Source organism: Nilaparvata lugens, chromosome 1 (genome assembly GCF_014356525.2).
Source record: "Nilaparvata lugens isolate BPH chromosome 1, ASM1435652v1, whole genome shotgun sequence".
Lineage (NCBI taxonomy): Eukaryota > Metazoa > Arthropoda > Insecta > Hemiptera > Delphacidae > Nilaparvata > Nilaparvata lugens.
Window position 1 is genome coordinate 69721567 of NC_052504.1, and position 25033 is coordinate 69746599.

At 34.5% G+C, this 25033-nt stretch overlaps 1 protein-coding gene across 9 annotated transcripts in view; it reads right to left on the minus strand.

Moving 5' to 3' along the window:
- LOC111045654 (dual 3',5'-cyclic-AMP and -GMP phosphodiesterase 11) overlaps positions 1–25033 on the minus strand; it is a 169553-nt gene that overhangs the window by 68149 nt on the left and 76371 nt on the right. For 4 of the 9 annotated variants that reach the window (XM_039441478.1, XM_039441454.1, XM_039441450.1 and 1 more), the window contains exon 1: positions 22079–22264. The exons of 3 other annotated variants lie outside the window; for them this stretch is intronic. The gene's annotated coding sequence lies outside the window, so the exon portion shown is untranslated. Of the gene's footprint in view, positions 1–22078; positions 22307–25033 lie in introns of those variants that run through there. 2 more of the 9 variants (XM_039441437.1, XM_039441427.1) reach the window with 2 other exon arrangements.

A 25033-nucleotide genomic window follows, 5' to 3' on the forward strand; every position in this document is an offset into this window, starting at 1 on the left:
ATATACACAAACTGTGATATATTTCTTGAAGAGATTTAGTCTTATGAGTTATTCGTCAAAATATTTCCTTATCAGCAACTGAAAACTGTCGGTTAACAGTATGTTGAGTAAGACTTTCAGATATATTATTATTTTTTAAGAATAAGTAGCTGATGGTACTTGTTGGACATAATTATAATCCTAATTACGGTGGCTATATAAGCTGGTCTATGTGTGGCGGCTATATAAAGGTGGGTGAAAAGTCTGAGAACGGCTTAATATCTCATACACAAAGGAAATTTGACGGTGGATGTGATTGCGGATCCTACTCAAATTGAAAATACTACATTACTATGACTCTAAAAATCTGGTCCGCCAACTTGGCTCCGCCATATTGAATGCAACTTTTTTTTTTAAAATACATGATTTCGATACGGAATTTTAAGAAAAATGAATGGTGAAAACCGTACATCGATATCTCAAACCGTTTAGAAGATATTCACATTATTAATCAATACGATGCAAATCAGATATGAAATACAAGTGGTATTGATTAATAATGTGAATATCTTCGAAACGGTTTGAGATATCGATGTGCGGTTTTCACCATTCATTTTTCTTAAAATTCCGTATCGAAATCATGTATTTAAAAAAAAGTTGCATTCAATATGGCGGAGCCAAGTTGGCGGACCAGATTTTTAGAGTCATAGTAATGTAGTATTTTCAATTTGAGTAGGATCCGCAATCACATCCACCGTCAAATTTCCTTTGTGTATGAGATATTAAGCCGTTCTCAGACTTTTCACCCACCTTTATATAGCCGCCACACATAGACCAGCTTATATAGCCACCGTAATTAGGATTATAATTATGTCCAACAAGTACCATCAGCTACTTATTCTTAAAAAATAATAATATATCTGAAAGTCTTACTCAACATACTGTTAACCGACAGTTTTCAGTTGCTGATAAGGAAATATTTTGACGAATAACTCATAAGACTAAATCTCTTCAAGAAATATATCACAGTTTGTGTATGGTAGTGTATTCTATTTTTAAATTATGAAAAATGCTTTGAATGATCACCTCATAAAATTGAATCTCTTCACGAAACATATAGCTGTAGTGAATTCTTTTTGAATTAAAATTCCACAGATGTGACTCTCTAGCTTGACCTGCAGTCATTGTTATGAATGGTCCACTGAATAGTATTGTGAGGCCAATCATTCATTATGATCCTTGATAATTCTAATTGGATTCATTGTTTGGTCAATTGAGAGAAGAGCTCTGAGGTCTTAGGTCATTCAGGAATGCTAGTTTGGAAGCTCATACCACTAAAAATAATATTGGAATCTAAGAGAAATGAGAGAAAAGAGAACTCAATCTGATAGTAAGGCAGATTCTACAATGAGTGGAAGAAGAGTAGAATTAAAAATAAAGTTATAAAAATTAAGAGAGCTAAAAATAAATCATGAGAGCTAAAATATCTTGAATAGTCATTATGAAACTGGAAAGGAGACAATACGAAAAGAAAAATGGGAATGGATAGTATTGAAGAGGTTAAGGAGGGTGAGGTAAAGGCAGGAGTAGAAATTAGAAAGGAGAAGAAATTAGAAATGAGAAGAAACTAAAGAGGGAAAAAAAGATGGATAAATAAAAATATAGCGCAGAAAAAAGATATACTGTATTTGAAAAAAAAGCAAGAGAGGAAGAAGACGAAAAAGGAGGAGAAATAAGAAAGGGGGAAAAGGGAGGTGAATGGGGAGGAAAGGAAAACTAACTTGCATTAAGAGGTTGAGATTGGATAGAGGATCAAAGTGAAAACTATTGAGAATTATCGTGGAAAATGCAACATTCTTCTTGAAAAACACAACCATATATCTCAGAAACAAGCTTGGAAGAAGCATAATTGAAATCGTGAAACACTCAATCGAGAAGCCAATTACTGATACAGCAGTGATTCTTCGGATAATATTATGAATAATTGCAGCAAACTAGCAGTATGGAGACCTAGTGAAATTTGCTGAACTGAACTACTATTCTTATTTTTAATATTAATAAATATGGAGTTCTTTTATGGAGTTGGAGATGTGCCAAAGTCATTCATCCATATCAATTCAACATGTCAAAACTTGTGTAGAAACAATATTAGTAGTTTTGTAGATTAGTAATGTTTTTTACTTTGTAGACACAAAATTGTGTAAACATAATATCATGAAAAATTCTATATTTTGAAAGGAAAATTACTGTGAATGAATTTTGGAATAGATGGTTAAATTATTTTTACACTCATACTAAACAGTAATAATATTTGTATAACTTCTTATGGTGGAGAGTCCCTCACGGGAGTTCACCCGGCCTGATATATATATTCATATTTTAGCCGTCAATTGGCCTAACAGCTTTCTTGATTATGCTTGAATCCCCACCAGTTTACTGTGTCCATCCAAAAGCACGGGAGGTACATGGCTTAAAACTCGGACGGAACTCAGAAGCTCTAGGCTGCTACGCTAACATGTAAAAAATACAAAATTACTTTTGACTTGGGGAAATATGCGAAGCAGAGAAATGGACGGAGATCAGCCAATCACAGTTATGAATAGAGTCATAGGTAGAAGCGCAGTTGCCAATTTGTCGATTAGACTCAGTCGACTCAGTGCTTTCAGAGAGGAAACGTCAAGAGTATATTATGAGCAATTGAACACTCACTAGAAATTAGAGAAATATAGCCGGTTTAGAACGACAACATCGTCGCCGTTGTATCTCTATTTTTCTCTGCTGCGCATGTACCTCCAAGTCAAAATTAATTTTGTATGGACTACAAGTAGCCTAATGAACTTATTTACCATAAGATAAGCGAGCAAAGTTTAATATAAGGAAAAGGTGATAGCAAGTACCATCAGCTACTTATTCTTAAAAAGTAATAATATATCTGAAAGTCTTACTCAACAACTGTTAACCGACAGTTTTCAGTTGCTGATAAGGAAATATTTTGACGAATAACTCATAAGACTAAATCTCTTCAAGAAATATATCACAGTTTGTGTATGGTAGTGTATTCTATTTTTAAATTATGAAAAATGCTTTGAATGATCACCTCATAAAATTGAATCTCTTCACGAAACATATAGCTGTAGTGAATTCTTTTTGAATTAAAATTCCACAGATGTGACTCTCTAGCTTGACCTGCAGTCATTGTTATGAATGGTCCACTGAATAGTATTGTGAGGCCAATCATTCATTATGATCCTTGATAATTCTAATTGGATTCATTGTTTGGTCAATTGAGAGAAGAGCTCTGAGGTCTTAGGTCATTCAGGAATGCTAGTTTGGAAGCTCATTCCACTAACTTGCATTAAGAGGTTGAGATTGGATAGAGGATCAAAGTGAAAACTATTGAGAATTATCGAGGAAAATGCAACATTCTTCTTGAAAAACACAACCATATCTCAGAGACAAGCTTGGAAGAAGCATAATTGAAATCGTGAAACACTCAATCGAGAAGCCAATTACTGATACAGCAATGATTCTTCGAATAATATTATGAATAATTGCAGCACACTAGCAGTATGGAGACCTAGTGAAATTTGCTGTACTGAACTACTATTTTTATTTTTAATATTAATGAATATGGAGTTCTTTTATGGAGTTGGAGATGTGCCAAAGTCATTCATCCATATCAATTCAACATGTCAAAACTTGTGTAGAAACAATATTAGTAGTTTTGTAGATTAGTAATGTTTTTTACTTTGTAGACACAAAATTGTGTAAACATAATATCATGAAAAATTCTATATTTTGAAAGGAAAATTACTGTGAATGAATTTTGGAATAGATGGTTAAATTATTTACACTCAAACTAAACAGTAATAATATTTGTATAACTTTTTATGGTGAAGAGTCCCTCACGGGAGTTCACCTCGCCTGATATATATTCATATTTTAGCCGTCAATTGGCCTAACAGCTTTCTTGATTATGCTTGAATCCCCACCAGTTTACTGTGTCCATCCAAAAGCACGGGAGGTACATGGCTTAAAACTCGGACGGAACTCAGAAGCTCTAGGCTGCTACGCTAACATGTAAAAAATACAAAATCACTTTTGACTTGGGGAAATATGCGAAGCAGAGAAATGGACGGAGATCAAAGCCAATCACAGTTATGAATAGAGTCATAGGTAGAAGCGCAGTTGCCAATTTGTCGATTAGACTCAGTCGACTCAGTGCTTTCAGAGAGGAAACGTCAAGAGTATATTATGAGCAATTGAACACTCACTAGAAATTAGAGAAATATAGCCGGTTTAGAACGACAACATCGTCGCCGTTGTATCTCTATTTTTCTCTGCTGCGCATGTACCTCCAAGTCAAAATTAATTTTGTATGGACTATAAGTAGCCTAATGAACTTATTTACCATAAGATAAGCGAGCAAAGTTTAATATAAGGAAAAGGTGATAGCAAGTATCATTGAAATCAGAAAACATCTTTCACAATAGAAGAACAATTTATAATAAAAATGTTAATATTCAAAAGAAATTGTGGTGAGAATGTTTTAAATATTGATAATTGAATGAAAGAAGTTTCCTGCTTCAGTATAGTCGGAGAATCAGTGAGACAACCCAAAATAGTGTAACCATAGAGAAAAGATAGCGTATGTGTGTCTTGTATCAGTTGCCTCTGGTATAACTTATTTCCAACCATACTCAGTAGTGCTACACCATTATTCTCCTCTTTTACATCGTTCATGAATGATTCCACGTCTACAAAAATAAAAGACTCGTAAATTAAAAATCAATTATTGTATTCAGGCTAGCACTTCTTAAGAATTTCCTCGAATCCCTATACAGTACTAGCAGGGAGGCGATTGAACAGATGAATCTGTTGCACTTGGGAACATAGACTAAATAAACAGGGCTTAGATCTGTGGTAGGACGATGTGATACTGGGCATGTGTCGAGGCTCGAGGCTCGGTGGTCGAGTGGAGCGAGGACGTGGGTGCCGGAAGTAGTGCTGGCTGCCAATTGCCATTAGCCTGTCATTAGGCCTTGTTCGTCTGTCTCACTGTCTATCACTGCCTCTGCCCATGTCTTGACCTACACCACGCTCACTCTTCGTCTTTACACTTTCCATTCACCATCCGAATCCATTCAAATAGCATAACAAATAGTTCTATGAGTAAATCTTCCTGATAAAATTAATTTAGCCACTTTATAAAGGAATAATTGGTGTGAATCGGTCGTGTCTTCAAAAACTAAATGGTACAGAAACGGATTGATCTATTGAAAAAAGCCATCAAATAGCCCTTTCAGATGAAAAAAATCAAGAAAGCAAAACACTGAATTGCAACCAAAGGAGTTTATTCACAAATACATAATACACATACAAAAGAGGTTACTAATAATAAACTTTGTTGTAGCTATGATTCCCTAACTAAATAAAATGTGTTGGGGTGATCATGGTATTCTTTTCTAAAACATTACCAAAATTTTTTTTAATGTAGTTAGTGATAGTCCTTTGACATGAATCATCAGATATCACAATCCTATAAAACTGAAACCATCCACAAGGCCTAATTATTTATAAAATTTATAAAAAATGGAGTGAATAATTAAATTGGAGTGGGAAAAAGTTCCGTAGAAATTAGATTTGGGAATCAAGCGCAATGTGAAAATATGACTGCTAAACATCAATATTGGAATTCACTTGAAACTGAAACTGTTTGAATGCTGGCGGATTTCAGTGAATAAATCTCACTATTGATATTGAAAAGCTTGATTGATCAAGTGAACAATGTCTAGATTTATAAACTAATCTTTCAAGTCCAGAAATAGACTTTATTCTCCATAGCTTTGAGAAAATACAAATGTTGTATTTGAAATAGTTATGATATGATAACAAGCTATGATTTCATTTCAATTTGCGATTTTTGTTGATGACTGATAAGGATTTGGAAATGAATAGAAATAATGTTGTCTGTCTTGTATGAAATCGGTGTTTTTGTAAAAAATTGATGTTTCTATTAAAACACAAAAACTTATCAATGAAGTTATAAGTACTGCAGAGTGACTTTTCCTATTAGTTTCAGAAGAAGTTTGGCTTCTCAAGTGATCCAATATGATTATTTCATGGTTTCAAATATTGACTTTGATTATTATCTGATTCACTTTGAATATGATACAATAGCTAGCAAAGTGTAATGAGTGAATATAATTTAGACAGATTTCCCTGAAGGAAAACGCTATACAAAAGGTCATGTGCATGAGGATAATGAGTCTTGTTTTGATATTGTTGATGCTTTCAACACTCCAATTCAACTCACTCGGATAAATCGAGGGTTGCATATGAAATTATTGGAATATAGGTGTTTCATCATCCTCCCTCCCTTATATAAAATTAAAGCATCATTTGATGTATTTAATTTCTGACCTATGAAACACTTACTTTTCCAAGATGTTGAAATGAAAAAAATGTTTGTATGAATTTCAATATAGTTACACCTCAGATCTGTTTACTTGGTTCATGGTTGTTCATGGTACATGGTTACACGTATCAATGGTTGGTGATAAATTATGATTCTCGGGCACTCCTAATTGAACAAAGTATTACCATAGAATATTTAGAAGTTAGTTGGTAAGTTTGAGTTGGCCTGTTTGATACGTTTAGGAATTTGTTAGAAATTCTTTTGTAGTGAGGTTGTCAGTTATGTGACAACAGAGTGTGTTGTAGTTGTAGCTTGTGATGGTGATGATGCCCGGAATAGGAACTCGACCCACTTCCGAAACTTATCGTTCTATTGACCTCGGACACCAACCATCATCTATTAGTGAGTGAGCTTCGATACTGTTGGCTTCATTGACCGACGATTATACGAATCGTTCTTTGCTCTGTCTGGCGCACGTTTTTTCAACGCATTATTGAGATAGTGAGTTTCAGTAAATTTCCAATTCTTGATTCAGACAATAATTGTTCAGAAGAACTCATTACAAGAACGAATCTTTTTAGTAAGCACCATTAAGACTAGTTTACATTATAAATATTTACAGTTATTGCATTACTCATTTAATAGAGAAACTTTTCATCATTTTTAGAGATTTCATCAACATTTGTAACTTGTCATAATGTGATTGGTTTTTAAAATGATATATAAATGATATACTGTATTGAGTGCGAATAATAATTGATTGGCCTATCTGAGTCAACTTTTCTTCTCTCAATTTCTAATAACTTAAACCTCACTTTGACAAAAAAAAACTAAATATTCTATGTTTTTTTAGAAGTAAAAAATCGGTCTCTTGAGCTTGGGTGAAAATATTATTTAATATTTAAAATCGTAGTTGATGAAATTCCACAAAAGTTAAATTATTCAATACAACAATAATAACTATGTAGTTATTGCAATATTGAATAATTTGGACATTGGAGCTTTACAGAGGAAAATAGCAAAATCGAAAATAATGCCAACTCACTGGCTGTCGGTCCAGCAGTGTCAAATCTCACACTTGTTTTAAAACCGATCACAATCCGTAAACAATACCAGGTTTTGCCATAAATATTAACGTTGCATAACATTGAAAGAGCTTACTCACATTGATTGGATTATGGTTCCACTGGAAATTTTGTTCCGCTTCTGAATTTCACAAACAATATTCATATCTTAAATATTCTTGTGGATTATTCAATGGTTCATCGTTCGATCTTCTTATCTTGTTTTGCTAGTGTTGTTGTTTTGTGTTTGTCGTTTGTGTGAGAAGAGTGGCCTGCCAAGGTGATAGTTGATAAATGGGCGTAGAAGGTGAAAGACCGATTTTTGTCAACTTCTTATTTAATGTTTTTGAATGATCTGCATACAGCATCCGGAGATAATTTCATAGACCAAATGACATTGACAAGTTTATCGCATCGTTCATTCACCTTATTCCAATAACTTTTCAACGGAAGTCATCAATCATGAGCATGATATGGCGGTCGGCTCTTTATGAGAATGAAATCATAAATGTATATTCAAGATGGCTGGATGATGAAGAACAATTCTCTTGCTACAGCTAAATTAGTTTCTATAACAACTAAACAGGAAAATTTAATCTCAATTCAACATCCACCCTCAGAATGAGAATAGCATAAATAACTAAGCACTACTCAAATCCCATCAGCAGCAACAGTGTTCAACAAATAATGTTCTCCTGTTATCTATTTTATTCTCATTTCAAAGTTGTATGATATTCGAGCCACATAAACAGTTGAAATTTAATGTTCGACCAGCATGTAATTACACTTCACTGGTTCAAGCTAGTAGGCCTAATCTATACAGCAACTAAACTACCCATTTTTACTATTGAATTCACATCATAATATTAAATCTGTACTCCAACGTAAACCTTCATCAATGTCATTACAATGCATTTTTTTATTTTATGAATTAGTCGTTCAGAGACAGAAAAACTCCACATATAGAAATTTACAGCATATAGATCATTTGTGTTTACTCTAACGCAAACCTTCATCAATGCCATTACAATTAATTTTTTATTTTATGAATTACTCGTTCAGAGACAGAAAAACTCCACATATAGAAATTTACAGCATATAGATCATTTGTGATCAATTATCACGTTGTGTATTAGGTGTTTCAACTTCAGAAGCAATGCATTTGAATACTCAGTACCTTTGGAATTCGTTGGATCACCAAGAATAGGGATTGACCCTATTCTTCATTAAAAGTAAAAGTAAATTCGTATAACTTTTGTTCGTGGGAATCCCATGCGGTACTATTCCATTCTTGATTTTACGAAAGGTAAACTATCTGATAGGAAAATACAGCCTAAGCAAACGGCGACATATTTTTGTGTAGGAACGTCCTGCGATCCGTCACGACCAAGTCTTCTACGAATGAAACTGCAAGAAAAAACTGCCCGTTCTGGAAACTGGTGAAAGTCTTTGCTTAATGTCCGTCATGTCTCATCTCCTTTCTCTTTAATTGCCGGGCGCAGTTTTTTCTGAGCTTATTTCCAGCCGGGCACAGGCACAGGACACTTTCCTGAATAATGACATCTCCAAAAAAGAACAAGTCCGCAATAATCACACGCTTTGTTTAGAATACGAATTACGTTCGTGGTGACATGCGAATTGTTTGTTGGGTGAAGACGTAATGCAAGTTGTGTTAGAATTAATGGTTAACTGAGTGAGAATAAATTAGCCGGAGTAACAAAAGAGTTTTGCAAGTAGCCTACAGTCATACTGGCCGGTCTGGCCCTGAATGTCCACAATAACCCTTTCATTCGAGAATGACGTTACTGGCCGGGAGAGACAATTTCGTATTGAAAACTTGATGCCCCTTTTGTAATACAAACAACAAGTAATAAATACTGTATATCAACATTTTAAAACTGATCATGGTTTAAAGAGTTTGTATGCACTTTTTGAGTTTGGGTTATTCATACTACACAAAAAATACAGTGATAGAATGCTGATCAATTTTCAGACCAGGAAACTTTTCAAGTAAACATACTGTGAAAAACAGTGACTAATTACATTTGAATGAAAAGCTTTAATCGTATCGGGGAAACTCGACAAAAGCATTTCATTTGAAAAATATTTTTCGAATCTTCATTGGAAATATCACTTGTCAACACGATTCAATTTTTTGGCCAGTGTCCAAACAATACGCCCTATTTATCCATCCTCTATAGAAGTAGCTACTCAAAAACATGAAAATAGAGGAAATCCCGTGGTTGTTGATTCACATACCAAATAATAAAAACAAGCTTCTCGGAAATCGTATCTCTCTAATATTCGACAGAAACATTTCACATCTCATTATAAGAGAAGAGCATGAGTCACTGCAGTGGAACTAAAGTTTGAAGATTTGCTACAGCTTGCAGCCGGATTGGATGAATAATGATGAGTAATATGGCATGACTATTGGATTGCTCTTAACCGATCTAACAAGCATATTTGTTTATAAGCAATCAAATCCACACATAAATGACACATCATGCTCTATATCCGTATCATTGAAGACACCCCACCACATATTATCACACAATACCTATTTTTCCGAGAAAATGAAAAATAAAGCTACTTATCTGTAGATCTCATCATGTCTTGGTATAGTTAGTCTACTAATAAGTTACCTACTATTTTCATTTGCTGCTTGATGGATTTTTTGAGACTATCGGTTTGAAGAGGCAATTGTGAAGCTTATTCCCCAGACTTGTTGTCTTTGTGGGGAATATTCACTATTTATATAATGTTTCTGCTGCTGTATTACTTTTTTGTGAATAAAGATCATTTGAATTTGAATTTATAAACCCTCATCTTATTTTAAATAATAATTAGTCTACAGTAGATAGTATAGAAATTGAAAAAATCGAATCAATTTTCAAAATACTGTAAATGACCAAAATTCATTCTCTCACCACGTTTACATGGGATAATACTGCGGTATTGATATTTTATCCATATAAACCAAGATCTGTATTCTCCTACTATATTCTAGTATTTGAGCATGTAGAATATGACAATGGTATTCTTGATCCTAGACTGATAATTCACGAAACTAGATTTTTTATACAAATGAAGTGCAGTTCATATGCAATGCATATAGTACATACACTGCATAATATAGTGCAGTACGGTATGTTATCAGGCAAGGAAATGATATAATTTATTATAGCTACAAATTAGACTTAAAAATTGTAGAGAGATTTATTCCTGGATTGAAGATAAAATTGAATGGCTCAACCTCACTGGAAGCGAATGAAAAGACACATGTTTTTCGTGTTTTATTAGGCGGCGGACGAGAGTGCTCTGTCAGGCAGTAAATTTGACTGGAAGCCGACGAGCGAGACCGAAGGGGACGCACAGACCCCTTCCTCCTATCGATTGACGTTAAATTATTCAAAAGCGATATACTTCTTGAGCATCCATTAGCTGCCACGTTATCGATTATCAGATCAATAATCAGACATCGATGTGGCTGATGATGGAGTTCACCAAGTGGTGGATAGGACGATAAGACTCAGTAGGCCTAGTCTATTAGAGTACCCCTTGAATCATATACTCCCTTCGAGACTACCCTATCACGTTTCATGATGTGTGATGTTTCAAATAGCCTATCACACAACTTGCTGCTCTGGAAAACCTTTATGAGCTCACAGATAGCCGATTAAAGACTTTACCGTCACCCAATATACCTGATGAGTTTTCAGGCTGAGAGCTGTTCAGCTGAAGATTCCAGGATCAAAATTACGGTACTCTACAAGTTGTTACACAGGTTAATTGGATTTTCGGTCCGCCTACCTCATTTCGACATATATTGATTGCTGTTTACCAACTTCCATAAAAAAATACAAGTCTGTGAGTTCAAAGTATGGAAAGTCAGTCAAAACAGTATTTTCCATTAAGAATTGAAATATTTCATTAATCAATCCCACAAATCCCTTGAACGGATTACTTAATTTTTCTGATAACTCCTAACACATTGTATGAGATAACTAATATGTTACCATTCAGCCAGATTTAAGCCGAATCTTTCTAAATATAAATTCTGAAATATAAGGTCTGAATAAATTTGCAAGTTTACAACCACCACAATGTTTCCTTATGATTTATATATTGATTGTACATTATATGTTAGCCTAATGATACCACTGTGGACATACGAATTAATAAATAATTAGTGTGTCCTAAAGTAACATAAGTAAACATGTTAAAATCTTCCTATGCTATTATATCTATTCCCATTTTAACTTGCATATTAATAAACTGAATTTTACAAGACAAAACGTTTAAAGGGCTTTAAATAACAACCTATTCATTTGGTAAAACCTTTAATATTTGAACTTTGATGGCAAGTGTGGATGGCAAGCAAAGCGTGGATCACGAGAGCAAGCGTCAAATTATATTATTTTCACTTGCACGGTTTTCTTCTGTTCGCCAGTAGGCACGTTCTGGCAATTAAGGAAAGCTGCAAAACACGCTCGAATTTTCCGATCGTTTGCAGAGCTCAGACATTGCTACTGGAAAAGGAACGAAGCATTGTGTGATTGGCCCGCCATCGGAAGAGGACGATAGGGTGGGGGGGGGTGAGCCGGCGTAGGAGTATAGTTTGGAGCTTCCCGTAGTTCGACTGATGAATGCTAATTACAAGCATTTACAGCGGCCTGTATCCGGATTCCCTCAGACCTCCCCTCCATCACATCCTCTCTTTCTCATCGACTTCCTCCTTCTTCCGGGATCTTCTCCTGTTTCACTCATCTTTCTCTTATAGACCATTCTATACACTCTTAATGAATGGCATTCAGCTCTCGTTCCATATCGCTGCTTCCACGTTAATCATCACTGCGCTTCAACTAATTTCGCTCCATATACTTCCAACTAGAACGTACTACTGTAGGCCACTCATCTACTAACTTCCAGACTTCTGAACCGTTGAATACATCCTTCAAGTTTCAAAACTACACATACCAGCATGAATTTGAAGGTGTTTTATAAGATTTAGGTGAGGTGCTTGCAAAACATAATGAACTTTATTCTTAAAAAATGAGTATCTTATTCAGATAAATATATTATATAGCATAGATTGAATCTTATCAATTTGGATTGTGTCTCTCCATTTCTAGCTGAAGTGAATTTATATTTCAAGCAGAACATTATTATTAATGAACATTAACAGATTCAGATGGAAGGCTACTAACCAATCAAACGATTGAGCTGATGAAGAAAAATGATAATAATACCATCAAATTTTGATAACCTTCAGAAATATCAACGGTCAATGCTGGAATATACATTAGCTCCTTGTTTCAAAAAAGGAACTGTAACTTCCAAGCTAATCTAGAAAAAGTTATTGAATTGAATGAGAAGAACACCCAATTTGTGAATGAGTTAACATTTCATTAAATAAATACTGCATTTCCAAGCCATTCAAATCTGATCTAAAATTTTCGATGTTCTGTAAGAGGATTAGTTATGCCATTAGCTTCACAAACCAGAAATAGTTGGCTCATAGGCCTAAAAGCTTAAAGCTTACATACGTTCGACGCATAAGCTGAAAAGCTCGAAACTGATTGGAATAGCCGATTCCTCCGCTAAGCGGCGGAATCCTATTCTAGAATTGGATACAGATCTCAGATTAAACCGATTTCTGTATCACGTCTACAATAATTCTCAACAGGAACACTCGTGAGTGGAAATAGTTCTCTCGTTGTCTGGAACTGGATTCTTAGCATTTGAAGTATCTACAACACTGTTGAAAATAATTTGAGAGACTACAAACAAATTAAATAGGTGAGGTCCCCTTGAAAGAAAATGTCATTCATAGTAGAATTATTGTACCTTCACTTTTTTCAAGCAAAGTAGGACACTGCTTGTTTGAGAAGCTTCCATTCAATTTTGCGAGAGCACCTGATTACAGACACAATGGCAGTGCAGCTTGAATGGTGGCTTGCAGCATTGAAAGAAAGAGGAGAAAGCCAACGGCAATCGCATTCACGAGCCGACACTTTTGACCTGTCGAACCAAGTGTCAGTCGACTGTCGACACTCGACACTCGACAGGAAATTTACGGCATCAGTTCAGACGCACATTGCATACAATCACCAAACACATCACACATGATTTCCGGTAGTAGAGTTCAGCGCTGCACATGAACGGTATTCGTTCTCATCGGTGACATCACAGCTACTGTATTATGACTCATTGCTATTGACACCGGTTGAAAAGGATAGTAGTAAATTCCACCAACAGAATAGTATAGCCTATGCTGTAGTTCTCTACATTATCTACAAGTAGGTTTTAGAAAGCATTTGTTGAAATGGTTGCCGAAGGAAGAGAAAAATAAAATTTCACACAGCAGCAAAGCCTCTCAGGTTAGAACATTCTTTGTAGAAATGAAGGACTGAATTCGATATTATTTTCTTCATAGATAGAATGCTACAGTTTAGTATTCCAATGAATAAAAACAATATAAAAACTTGTAATACCCTTTCATTAGAACATTTTAAAACATTTCAAAGACTAGTTTCGACCTGGCCATTTTCAAGTTTTTTTTTAAATGTTCTAATAGAAGGGTACTACAAGTTTTTATATTGATTTTATTCATTTGAATAAAGTAGCGCATATAAGTAACGTGTTTTCAGTATTACTTATTAATAGAATAGAGGACCATTGGAAGACCTTTTCGTGCATTCAATCCATCTCTTACTTGGATTAAGCATCAGTTGCAGTTCTTATACAGACATTTGTACAGCAGAGTAGCGTAAATTAGATTTTTATACTCAATATTCATTACTAGCTGGATTGGATTAGTAGCTTTGATCGATATTATTAGGATTATTAGTAGCATTGATCGATATAGCTATAATTTATGATGTTAAACATTCAGTATTGCTCAAAGCAAGTGTTATAACACCTATTGATTTTTTCATCAAGTGAAATTATTCATGAGAAGCTGCAAGTTAAAATCATAGCCGTGTATTAACACGAGAGTTGAAAAATAAGTTTTCAAGAAATTGCGATACTTTGTTGACAATTTATTGGAAAGTACAGCTACATTTATCGCAAATTTGTGAAAATGTTTTGTTTTGGTTAATTTTGACAACTTTGGTGAAAACGCAGCTTAACGATTAACGAGTCTCCAATCCACTCTCAACAACTGTGCATGAATTAGATTTCAAGTAAACCATGATAAACCAACTTTTAAAATATTGTTGTCGATCATGGAGAATGGAAGTTTTTGAAGAAAATTGACTGTATCTTCTTGTTGGGTATTAAACCTACTGTGAATAGGACAGTTCAATAATCTCCACGAATATAATGACAATTGGTAGTTTTAAACCTAACACGACGATATTGTGCAATTTTTTCACAAACTTCTATTCTCCATGATCGACCACAATATTTTACAAGTTTATCATGGTTTACTTAAAATCTAATTCATTCACAGTTGTTGAGAGTGGATTGGAGACTCGTTAATCGTTAAGCTGCGTTTTCACCAAAGTTGTCAAAATTAACCAAAACAAAACATTTTCACAAATTTGCGATAAATGTAGCTGTACTTTTCAATAAATTGTCAACAAATTGCCGCAATTTGTTGAACTTATTTGACAACTCTAGTGTTAATACACGGCTATGATTTTAACTTGCAGCTTCTCATGAATAATTTCACTTGATGAGAAAATCATTAGTTGGTATAATACTTGCCTCGAGCAATACTGAATTACTAACATTGAACGATAAATCGATCAATAACTACTTATCCACCTATAGTAATGCAGATTGAGAATAGAACACTAATTTATGCTACTCTGCCGTACAAAAGTCTGTATGAGAACTGCAACTGATTAATTCAAGTTGGATGTATTGGATACATGAAAACTGAAAAGGTCTTCCAATGGTTACATGCATTGAGTATAAGAGGTAATACTTTTATAACCTTTCACTCTCAGACTCTTACTGGTTAATAAAACGTTTGATGTACACACTGATTTGATGCAACCATTGATAAATCGAAAGGTGAAGTATCTAATTAAAATGAGAGTATCATGGTAGGTTACTAATAAATCAAACAGGTGGTTTTTCGATCATTGATTAAATGGAGCTACTACCTCTGAACGAACTACAAAGATTCGGGAACCATCAAAGAGTTACTCCGTGGACCACTATTCAAACTAATTCTCGGTCCAATGGAAATTTGCAATTTCCCAGATCTCCAGACATTAGATGATTGAGTGTGTGAAGTTCTCTGCCAACCTCTCATTCAACTTGAACCACGCAGAGGACATAAAAGGTTGCAACTACTGAGTGCGGGATTTGTGTGTCGAGTTGAGGGCGAGGGACGTCTAGCGTCTGGCCACAGCCCTCGTTTGAAGAGTAAACCGCATCTCGTATGCATGTGCACAGTTCGCCACATGATCCATGCCGCTCAAACACCACATAGCCTACATGCAGAGGTGGATCGATAAATGCAATTTATATCTCAGTGCAGTTTTTTGAAATTCTGGTTGTACGATCAAACTGGAGGGCATTTCAAAGTTTTTGATTTGATCAGAATTTTCAATAGATACAAAGTGCTCATTGGAGGCTAAACAATGGTATACAAAAATAAAATTATTAATAATGTGGTGAACGTGATGAATGAAAAAATTATTATTTTGTTCTTGATTGAATACCTCCCCATACCCAAATGTCCTGAATATATCAAACTTATTTGGTGCAACTCTTGAAAACACTACTGCATTTCCACATGTCAATTCATACTAGCATCATTTCCAAGAGAATAAATAAGATGAGGTCATAAATTCATATCCAAATATATTAATCATTTTTGGTTCAAACATAATTGGATATGAATATTTCAATTTATAAACAAAAGTGAAGTAGTATGTAAATCAATCAACACTTGCCCTAATGTTAACGAAAACGAATGAATTTATTGTTATTGACATTCCAAGTGTCTAAAAAGTCTAACTGTCAAATACCTTGTGTTGAAGTTTGTATAAATGAACTGTATAAAATTTCGAATTGTAGTCGTGCAATGGTTGTTCTCTTGGCACCATGTCGTAAGTTTTAAAGCCACAGAGAATAAACGCGAACACAACAAAATAAACATGTCCAACTTTTACAACAACTCTGTTGCTTGATGATTGATATTCATTCTCATTTCACCCACCACTGGTGTTTTCCGGAAAAGAGCTAATGACTTTTGGCTAATGTACAGGATTGTTCAGAGAGAGACCAGCTGTTCAAGTCTCTAGTTGTGGGAAAGTGTACGAAATGAGTAATATGTTGACAAATTGTTGATTTTGTTTGAGAGAGTTTCATACTAGTGAGTAGTGACGCATGGTAGGAGAATCTCAAAGAAGTTTTCAGTGAGTTTCAAAAGAACACTTTCTGATAAACAAATGATTGAATGCTGTGAAAAAATTAATTGTTTGTCTGAAAAAGTGAGTGGTGTCTGGTTTTTAGAGTTTGAAACGCTCCCACAAGCTATCAGTAAACAAGGAAGATAGAGATTCTTCTAAAATTGTTCAAGTTTTTGAGAGGAGCTCTCCGACCCAATTAAAAGTTACGACATGATGAAAGAAGGTTGTTGAAAATGCGGACAGGTTACTAGCAAATCGATTGACAGTTTGGCAGCCAGTTTGAAACACTTGATATCTTCAAGAGTTCAATTAGCTGATAACATTTTCCGCTGATAAAATATCTGTCAATACCGTGACTAGAAAGCGATGTAAACAGAAAACGTCTGTCTGTGTTGTCAATGCCACAGCTTTTTGAATCGTCGGTTGCATTGGAGTGGGAAGAATCGAATAATAGTGGATTCATGTGTACTACAGTATGAACATATTTTAATCCTCTATAATTCATGATTATTTTATACACTTTGGACAATGGTCTACTCTTGTCTCGAACTCTGTGTAATTCCTAATAGTATACGAGTTCAACTTCCTTGACATAACCACACATTATCTTAGATCTTGGTTGATTGGAACCAGAGTTCATCAAGTTATTCAATCAAATCGTATTCATTTACAATCTATAATTTATTATTCCACTTAATCCTTGGTATCTTGGTAACGGATTATTAAGAACGTTCTGCTATCTGATTTAAATTGTATTAAATAATTGAAGTTGAGGACAATAAATTAATGTGAACGATTGTAAAAATATATATATGTTCTGTCCTGTAGAAATTTACATGTTACACTTTTCACAAATATAGGTATTGGAATACATAATATACTGATATGGAGAAGCTGGTATTGCTGTATTCTGCAAGCTTCCTTTCAATGAGTTCTCCAAGTTATCTTTAAGCAAGTATATGTTGATGCATTTAAACAAAATTACAGTATAGTTCTAATGATGATTGTTCAGAGAACACGTTCGCTATTCGTGAAAAATCTTTAAAATTCAAGTTCAAAGGAAAGCATTTTCAGGTGATTTTTGTGTAAACGCACACTTTTTTATTAGAAAATGAACTGGAAATACCGTACGTAAAAGAAATAATCTTTGGATGGATTCAGCTCCTCATATTTTTCCAAGTATTGAGAGAGGACTTGAAACATAATTTTCCTCACTACCTCATTTTTCCTCATTTCTCTTACTACCTCATTTTCCATGTAAACAGTTAGAGGCCTTTAATGTATACCTGCAATGTAAAGCATTGGATACCTGAAATCTAAGAAGTTCCAGAAAGAGAAGATTTCACATCTGAATAATTTACAAATCTAATGAGTAAATCCTAAGATTTGATAGCAGAATTTGTAGTCAAATCCTACTACTATAAAGACCCTAGTTGAACATTCCGCATATTGAAAATCATGCTAACACAGTTATCTCATAAATTGAACACTGCAAGGTCAAGTCTTCTCCTCTTTTCAAATTGAATATTAGAGCTTTTATCCTGATTCTGATAAGAACTGATGAGGAAAATAGCAAAAGGAAATTAATTTAACGATGGGAAGTGGATTAGATTAGATTCGCCGGTTTTATGTGGTACGCCCCAAGATTTCAGGTTCCGAATCAAATTAGTTTCCTCCAGAAGAATACGGAATGTGAATTATTTTACTAGCAACGATAATTGAATAAATCTTAAAAAAACTATAATAATCACTAGGACTAGATGAAACATCAAACTAACAAGAAGTGAAAATTGTTATTTAAAAATTAATTCAAAGAATATGTAATCCTAAAAAATTCAGTTTTGGAATCAAAGTATCAAGTATAATATAGTATTCTAGTATATAAAATATGGCCTCCAAGTTTTTTATGATAAGAAGTGGATAAAATGACTGTACTATAATGATGAGAAATGTATTCAACTTCTCAGCATTTATCGTGATTCAAGCCTGTGGATAGACCTACACTGTCTCTTAATAATGTTTGAGTCGAATACTCATCAAAAACATACTTTTGGAAAATTGGCTGGATTTGAAGAATGTGTGAATGGCCAGAATGGCGAGGCTTTGTGAAGTGAGTAGTCGTTGAAGTGTCTAGTGGCAGTCGCCGACTCTCCATGATAAGAACTCCATGCGTTAACACCACCTCGCAAACGAAGCTGTGACTGTTTATAATGCGCGTCAATGTCACTAACACGCCAGGCTGAGTTTTTCATTTTTTATTTGGCGCGTCAATATAGTTTGAATCGAGCGAGAACGATACGTGACGAATACGAGTGCTCTTTCTTTATTCCACGACACACTCACGTACAAGCATAAAAAATAAATTCAGTATATAAAATGATCGTACATGTTTGTCGTACATTGAGCGTGAGAGAAGTTACACAATTCCAAGGTAGACATGGTGGCGGAGGAGGGGTGGGTGTCAAGAGAAAAGTATTCGTATTCAAACGGAAGCGCTGCCGAGCGGAAAGGAGATAAAAAAGAAGCTGCTTCCAGATGTTTCGTATCCGTGACACAATGGCAGACACAATGCACCGCACAAATGAAGGATGGTTTTGCCAAACTAAACATATGGATGGAAAATAAGATTCCGGCGAAAATCCGTTCCAAAGAAGCAGTTTATGCAGGCGAACACAAAGAGAAGTGAATGAATGCCGCCATCAGTGGGAAAACTCATGTTGGGAAAATCCTTATGTGGCGTGGACCGGAAAAATATAAAAAGCATGAGGTTATTGAGAGGCGAAACAGAAAAAGTCCTATTGTATTGCAGCGTGGCCTTGAAAAGCAAAATATGTTTCCCACTGAATTGGCTTTGTGTGATGGACAAAATGGTCTACTACGTGGATGGCCGTCCATTTTGGACAATGGCATCTCGTATTACAACTACAACTGCCTAAGCTATCCAAATTGAAAAGAATTTCAAATATTCAGATAGTGGAGTATTTTAAAATGGATTTACAATTCAATTCCTATTTCAAATGCCTACTTTATTCGAATTTGAAAAAGACTTGTAGTTAACAAATGACCAAGTTCAAGTAGTAGATATTATGAGAATTATGCAACGATGTAACCAGTTTTCCATCATATAGATAATTACCTATAAAATTATGAATAAATACAATACTGCAGTCATCTTTCCACATCATCCTCTCAAGTCAAGCATACATTATTATACTTCCTATCACGAAATAACAATAAATGTGTAGACTATCCATGATAAATTGCATTTTTTGTTGAGTATGAAGACATTTTAGAAATGTATTCAATACGATTGTTCAGTAAGGTATCTCACGATGCACTTTTTTCACAATCAATTAAAAAGCACATTGTTTCACAATTGCAGCAGAAAATGCTCACAAATGCACGAACCAATCTCATTCATTAGCTCGCTCAAAGTGATTTTCTTCAACCAACAATAAATTATTCATTATTATCATTTTATAGACTCGAGTGATGAATTGATGAAGAGTGGGAGGAAGCTCATGAAACATTAAACACAAAGCAATTCCCTTTTTTCAGTAGAGGTTCAGTTTTATCGTGGGATGTAATAAGTTGTTTGATTCAGTATTATATTTTTTAAGCTTGATAGTCAAGTGGGAGGGATGTTGGAGGTCCAAATCCACGTTCTATTATGTTGAATACATACGACTGCATTACATGAAATTATTACCAAAGTAAGTTCGACGCATGTATGTATGTTATACAATATAATAATACATTATAATAGTTCGTTTCAATGGAGAATTTAAAAGGTTGAAACCAAGGTACCTAGAATACATATTTTAGGTACATTAGTTGACCTTTCTTTTTGTTTACTTTACTTGATTACACTCATCAAGGAATATAAATAAATTTCAGTCTCTTGAAAAATTTCAATGTATTTGGGAATATTGATGGTAATAGTAAATACACTCAACTGTTGATTTGTTATTCTCAAATACTATTTTGTGGTTGATGTGTTATGTGATGTGAGTTAACTGAGTGTTTATTTCTTTCAGGGAAGTTTCGTGGCTAGTAGTTTGACGCCCGCTGAAAATCACGGTTACAAAACAAAAATAAACAAGTTCCCTTTTTAAATTACTTATGGTAGACTACTGCTTCTGCTTTGAGTAGCCAGAAATTTTACAGAAAGGTGTGGACCTGTAGACGATTCTAAGTTTGAGTTCATCTATTTTTGAACGCGCTTAGGAGAGTATGCGCGGCGGCGTGGTAGACCGCTCTCCGCGTCTTGTCCAGTCGGCGACGAGATGTGGTTTAACGTAAAAACTAGTCCACCAAATAATGAAACCAAAAGTATTGGTGCTAACAAAAGCTTCATGTGTACTAGAATAGTCGGAACGAAACCAAAAGTATAACAATATGTGGAGAATAGTAGCCTAATATAAGTGGGAACGTTCATAATGAACACCACTGTTTGACGCTGAAAGTTGCCATGCATTGTACAAATACTCTTCCTCCTACCAAAGCAGGCCTAACACAAGTAATAAGTGAATACATTCTCTCAGTCAACATCGACCCAACGATCCACAGCACGCTATGCCTTTTATTACATGAAATTTATTCATTTTCACCATGCGAGCCAGCTTAAACCTAACAAAAAGCTACAGAATTTCAGAGGACAACTTGTGAGTGAAATTGACATTCCATGGAAAGGAAAATGTCTAATATCAACAGTATATTTTTGAAGCCTTATAACAGTGTTTTGTATTATATTGTACAATATCAGATTTTTTCAAAGGTTGGTCTGGCATTTTAAATAAAACCTTGTTTATCAAAAATATACAGTGGCCTATATATTATGAAGTACTGTAAACAGTATTAGATTGAATATATGGACTAAATACATATTCAATATTGGACTGAATATATTTTAATGAGAATTCTTATCAGATTGGATTCAAGAGATTTTAATTGAATAATTTTCTATAATTAAGGAATGAGATCAAAAAACCATTTCCTTATGAAATTTCAAATGAAATTAAAACTTAATATGAAGATGATGATGATGAGGAGGAGTAAAACATGAAATTCTTAGCAAAAGGCTACTAATGGAATGGAGCTGTTTATGAAGTAGTAATATGTTACAATGAAGAGTGGGTTATCACTGAAGATTGCAGAAAATGAGAGTCATATAAATTTTTTATGAACCTGAATGATTGATAACCTATTTTCAAACTGAAAGTATTTTCATTAAAACGTACCTTTATATTAAAACTTGTAAAAAACCCATTAAAATTCCGATAAACTGGAAGACAAAATCGAATTTACGATAGAGTAAAACTGATCACTGCACGCCTAACACAATAGTGTTCAAGTAAAACGGAACCGCGCTTGATTGCACATGCGCGTCACACCAATCACCATGTGAATGATAACAGAGCGCACAAACAACTGAGGGAAGAGCGAACTCGGCATCACAGACCAAACTTCCCTCCTGCCCCGTTCCCCCAAAACACAACAAACTTAGTAACTAGATGAGCGCATGCGCAATGATTGGATACAATGCCTCCACAGCGCACCGCACAGCAAAGTCGATTCTCAAATATTATTTTTCTTATCAGCCTCACTATCTAACGCATTTTCTGTATTCCTCTATCTTTCCATTATTCTCTCGCTTTCTATTTTTCCAAGAAACGACGACCGAAAAACACACAGGCTGTGGAATCTCCCAATGAATGTAATCTGTGTTTCTCCACAATGTAACACCTATCTACAATCTCCACTGTTGGAAAACATCATGGCGTTAACAGGTTAAAATACCTTTAATGATTTAAAACATTCACTAATGGCTATGTCACCTTGAAGTAAACAGATCAGTTTTATCGACGAATAGATCTCGATGCATATAAATGGCATTTATACCTGTAAACACATTAGCAGCAAGAATTCTAAGCTGTGGTACGGTAATGCTCACCAAATTCCAAACGGAATGTTGGCATTTCGTTTGGAATGTTGGAATGTACAGAGAATAACAAGAAAATTCCATAGAAATCATGCAGACTAACTGTGGTGAACTTCCGAAAAACAGAGTAGACTAAACCAAGACTAACAGAGCTTTTTCAGCTTTGTTACTGAATAGATTCATACTTAATAGATCACATGTTCATCTAGACGGAGGAATTATTTCAGAGGTATTTTGGACAGAAGACAATGATGTTACAAAAATCACTTGAATATAACAATTCATAAATAATGCGACCTTGTATTTTTATAGCTGCTGTTATTATCATTTGAGGAAAATTTTCACAAGAAGATAAAACATTATACATAATAACTGTGTTGGAATTCAACTGAATGAATCGAAAAGCAATTAAATATGGTAAATACAAAGTTCCAAATCTGTGAGATGCGAGATTGAAACTCATTTCCACTAATTGATTTTGGCTCGATACAATATTGGTTATAGATAGTTTTCTCTGAAATTACTGGCTTTTGAATTTAGCATGAATCATTCTGTTTGAAATATGAAGATTCTGTTTGGAAATTTCTTAAAAAAGATTCTAGGGCTTATAATCTCCTGATTTGATGATAAGCTCAATAAAAATGTTATAATACAGGGCTTTCAAACAAAGAGTTTAATCTATACAACAAGTTTATCATCTGCTTTGAAAGGGATGAATAAGACTTGTTAAACAGATTCTAATCTTACCGGGCCAGGCCGCTTGAAACCATGTAAATCCAGGATGTTTTTGCCTCAGATAAAGTCGATTAAAAATGCAAAGGTGATGAATATTCATCAGATGGCACTGAGCACATACCTTTGAAGTAAAAAAGGCTGAGACTACAGTATCATCATTTGGACTTTGTAATGGTCCTAATTATTCAAAGCAAGCTCTTTCTATAAAATCGCTAATTTTCAAACTACAAAAAAGATTTATCCTCTTCAAAGAGATCGTGATCACACCTCATTAACTCTCAAATTAATTTAATATTGTACTTTAAATTCAAATCATCGTAGAATAGCTTTACCAACTCAAAAATAATTCAAAAGGTTTGAGTTCCCAAACTCAATCGGAATGCACTTGATTCAATACAACACTAAATTATTGTTCTGCATGGTTGCCTATACTCATCCTGTTTTTGACTTTTCGAGGATGATTATCTCTCTATATAACTTATAATGGAAGGAACATATTGTAACTTTCATAAAATCATGTATATCCAAAAGGCTTGAGTGCAATAAATTTCTAATTCGCATTATACTTCAATCTCTTTTTCACTTTTTTCTTTGTTGGTGAAAAAAATGGCGAGATTCAGTGCGGTCTGTGGCATTTCAAGACGAGCTTTATAGGGAGGCGAACGAGACAAGATACCCAGCTGAAGTTTTATAGAACAATGGCAATAACGTTAATAGCATAATTATGGTAGCGAGGTATGGTTTTTGAACAGACAAACTGAATCGAGCTGCTGAAATGAGATTTTTACAAGCGGTCAAAGGTTGTACTAGGCTGGATAAAATAAAAAATGTCAACATGAGAGCTGAACTGGATGTAGAAACGCTATTGAATATTCTGAAGAAAAAATTGGTCTACTCATTTACTCAGAATGCCATCCAATAGGCTACCAATGTTAGCATGGGAGTACAATCCCGAAGAAAAGCGAGGCATAGGAAGAAGGAAGTGGATGTCGGTACAGGTCAATGGAGCCTCATCCTTGTAAGAAGATGATGATGATGATAATTTAATCTCAATATCCATACTTGAAACTGGGTTGAATTGTTTTCAACATATTATTATGTTGTAAGAGAACTGCAATAATAAATTATTAAGAAGAGATAGAAGGGTATTCAGTATGTGTGTGGATTAATGTTATTTTCAATCGTTGATTGAAACCTTCCGAATAGAGATATGACATCAAACTACACGAGTCTTAATCAGCATATGGATTAGATATAGCCTAGTTTGAAGTATTGAGTTCAACGAAGCAGTGAATAACTAATCCTTGAATGCTCTTGAAAGTTTCAGCTTTAGCTTCAAAGCATGAATACGTAATATGTTTAAGTTTGAAGTTTCTTGTATCTTAATGATCTTACGTGGGACTCAAACTTACTACTTGAGCGTACAAGCATGACTTCTGTACATGGAAAATTACAAGGAACAGTTTGTAATGCTATTTAAAGCCTCATTCTGGAAATAGATTCATGGAAATGATGTTAG